Genomic DNA, 4,036 nt, shown 5'->3' with positions numbered 1-4,036 from the left:
GAGAGGGAAGCACTTGCAGCGGCATGGGGGTGTGCTTATTTCAGGATGTATCTGTGGGGATCTCTTTTCCTGTTACAGACTGACCACAAGCCCTTAGTGAGGATATTGTCGCCGGGTGGAGCTGGGAAAGGCTCGGCGAGGTTAGCAAGGTTGGCTGCAAGACTGCAAGAGTATTTGTACAAAGTGGAGTATATTCCCCGATGGAGGAATAACTTGTCAGATGGTCTGTCGAGACTTCAGCTACCCTGGCAGGAGGTTGACCGGGCTGGTGTTGAGTCATCTTTATGTGAAGGTTCGGTGGCACCGCTTGGCGATGTTTTTGAGTTCTGTTCCGGTGCAATAGGAAAGGAGAAGTGGGATGAGTGCATGGCAAGTGATGGTGTGTTGCTCAAGGTGAAGGAATTGATTGTTAAGGGAACCAGGCGGGAGAGCACTCTTGAGTGTGCTGTCAGGCCATTTTTGAAGGTTTTAGACAAACTGTCTATTTTGGACAAAGAGCAGAATATGGTAATGAAGGGTGACAAGTTTATTCCCCCACAAGATTTGAGGTTCATCCTGTTCAAGTTGGCACACGAAGGCCATTTGGGTCAGTCACTCACCAAAAAAAGGTTGAGGGAATATTTTTGGTGGCCGTCAATGGACCAACATGTTTCTGATTGGGTAGAGAGGTGTTCCGACTGTTTTGAGAGTGAGAAGAGGCTAAAGTTGGGCAGTCAGGTCCCTTATGGATCTATTGAGGACCCTCTTGCTCCTTGGCATTCTGTTTGCATGGATTTTGTAGGTCCTTTCAATGATCTTACTGTGGATTTGAGATTTGCCCTTGTGCTTATTGATGTTTATTCTAGGTGGTTAGTAGTCAAGTTTTGCAAGGAAATAACCACTAGGGTGGCAATTCAATTGTTAACAGTGAGATTTTTAGGGAGGAAGGCTTTCCTTTGAAGCTCATTACTGATAACGGGACTCAGTTAACCGCTGAGGAAATGAGAACGTTTCTGGGTGCCTGTGTGATTGTTCATAGTAGGACATCATTTTACAACCCACAGGGTAATTGAATGGTCGAGAGGGCTAACCGCATGGTCAAGGGTGCAATCCAGATGGCTATGGCTACTGGCGGTTCTGTGAAATGCATGGTGGAGGAGTTAATTTGGGCATACCGAAAATTCTTCTTCTGGTATGGTTCCTTTCAATGTGATGAGGGGTTGTCCAGCTGGCACAAAGTTAACTCCTGCATGGATGAAGGAGTGTGTGAGTTTGGGAAATCCAAGTGGGGTGAAGAAGGCTGTGAAATCGGTGCAGGATTTCTCTGACAGAATCAGGGTGAATGACTTGGTCAAAGTGAAACCCGGGTGGATTTCGGGTGGTTTGACTAAGTTTAGGGGGCCGTACAAGGTCAAATCGGTTCACGAAAGGTATGTTGTTTTGGAAAATGGTGAACACTGGAATCTCAGAAGAGTGGCTCTTTACAAAAGACATGCTGATGTGGATGTGGGTGATGTGGTTGCAAATGGAAGGGTGGTGGTTGATGCTTGTTCTAAGGAGGGTGGCGGCTCAACGAGCAGAACCAGGAAACCTCCTCCTTACTTACGGGATTACTATTGTGATGACCCTTAGTTTTTTTTCTTTTCTTTTCTTTTCTTTCTTTTCTTTCTACTGAAGGAATGAGGATATGTTGTATCTTGTTTCCATGTGTTATTACTTTCTGTTCACTGCCCCTTTAATCTGTGCATTCCTTTTGGATCCTTCCTTACTTCTGTGTTCTCTCTTCTTGCCTGGTATGGCAGTTGCTTGCTAGCCTGGAGAGGGACACCAGCTGATATCTGTAGCTCATAATAAATATATCCTTTTTATTATATTCCTGTATGGTCGCTGTGACTTCTTCCATACAACAATACCATCCAAATTGAGTCAATAAAATGAGGAACGTGCAATTGTATAATTGGAGGAAACACCAGTCTCAATGTCTTACGTACAAAAATATCATGCCAAACAGTATTTCATCCAGGCTCAGGGTGGAGGGGGATCGATGTGTAAACAGATGTAGAAGTGCCGAATTAATCTCACCACTTCAGCATAGGCGTCAGGAAGGCCCGGTCACCACGGGGCATCAGACTCCTGGTTGAGGCATTCCTTGCGGAGAAACATTGAACCCATGCTGGCAGTCATAAAAAACGCCCGCTACATGAACTCTGTCTCCAACTGCCGCCATCCTCGTTCCTCTGCCGGACATTCACCATGGGGGCTCACCCTCTAGCACTCCAGTACATGATTGCGGTCACTGGGGAGAGCCACAAATGGCCAGTGTTCCATGAAAGAGCCCAGACCACTGATGCTAAATCAAAATGAACACTAACACCCCACTTCAACAGGAACTCCCATGAAAAAGGCACAGACTTCAGGTTCTCGGTATTCAACTTCTTTTATTTTATCGGGTCATCCATGACCCTGAGCCACTAGAAAAGCGTTTTGGCTTCAAGGAAGCCTTTCTCAATCAGTTTGGTGCCATTCTGCTATCAACATATATAGTCACACCCCTTGAAGACCGCCAAAGACATAAATAAAATACTTTCAGGCATATGTAGTAGATATATATGTACTATAAAAAATAATAAAACATATTTTTCAATGAAAATAGTTAACACAAACTATTACTTTTTAATGAAAAATGTACTTGAAAAATGATAACATATGTTTTGCCTTTTTCCGCATATATTCAGCTACTTAGACAACGTTGTGTATCTAAAAAGGGTGTGCGTTTTATCCCACATTGGGCATTAAGCCCTCAAAGCCAAAAATATTTTCATCCCCTTTTGTTTAGGACGGAGCCAGTGGCGGCTGGTGACATTTCAAAGTGGTGAAAAAGTTTGTGATGTATAGGGAAGCGTGCAAGCCCGATACCTAAGAAGGACAAGGGGGGGGGGGGAGAGGGGAGGTGGTCCTACAGAATACTATCGGACTGAAAACTAAGAAGTGTAAAAAGTAAAAAAAAGACAGCACAGCAGGCATTCCTCACATTGTAATGCCATGTTTTCATCAAAGAATTATGCCGCGAAGGCCTCGATTCGAGCAGTAATGGCCAGCATGACGGACAGGTATGGGAAGAGGGGGTGGAAATGGGGTCAGTCGGGGTGGGAGGTTTGGGCATGGGGGAGGCAGGACGGGTTTGTTAAATAATAAAAAAACATATCATAAAATAAAACTTAACTTACCGTCCTGCGCCTGCCACCTCAGCTTCTGGATGGGTCCGTCCTGCCTTTTCCTATTCCTACAGGCAGCTCTTATCACAACGTCATCAGCCAGGAATAGCAAGCCTCGCTCTCTCCCTCCCCTCCGTCAATCACAACGCTGCATGCAGCTATACATAGAGAAAAGGGGAGAGTGGGAGGTCCTGCTCGAGGGCAGGGGGAAGTGGCTTGCCCACTGTTGTGCATACCGACTGTTTGGTCCGCCCTCGGGCCGACTAAACAGTCAGTATGCACAACAGTGGTCAAGCCACTTCCCCCTGCCCTCGAGCAGGACCGCCCACGCCCAACCAGGCACTTCTTCTTTCTCGCCGTGCGAGAAGGCAGAAACATAAAATGGTAAAACGCCCCCACGCCCCAATGGGGAGCCGCCACTGGACAAAGGATAACTCTGTGGAATTCCACAGAGTTTTAATGCAGCTCTGCTGAATTCCATGTAGTGCAACTCCGCAAACTCTGCCCACCCTTACCTTAGAACATGGGTGAAAGACCTGGGGATCGACCCATAAATCAATGCAGCTTTAGAGACAGTTGCAGCACTACCACAAGCCTGATGGCTTCGCCCTAATGTGTAACAAAGCAATGAAGTGGAAAGGAACACTTTTTTCTTGCTTCACGGATCTAAAAGCTACGTTTGATAGCATCTCAAGAAGCCCACTGTGGTTCAAGCTACAGGACTTGGCCTGCCGGACCTCTTGCTGAGGCAATAACAGAACTATACACAAACACATGGGTGCAGATTTAAGTTAGGCAATGGCTGCTACGTATCAAGGTGGTTCTGATCTAGTTCTGGCTCT

The sequence above is a fragment of the Lissotriton vulgaris genome, chromosome 10, assembly GCF_964263255.1.
Source record: "Lissotriton vulgaris chromosome 10, aLisVul1.2, whole genome shotgun sequence".
Taxonomy (NCBI): domain Eukaryota; kingdom Metazoa; phylum Chordata; class Amphibia; order Caudata; family Salamandridae; genus Lissotriton; species Lissotriton vulgaris.
The sequence above is the reverse complement of the archived record's forward strand: the minus strand, read 5'-3'. Positions refer to the sequence as shown.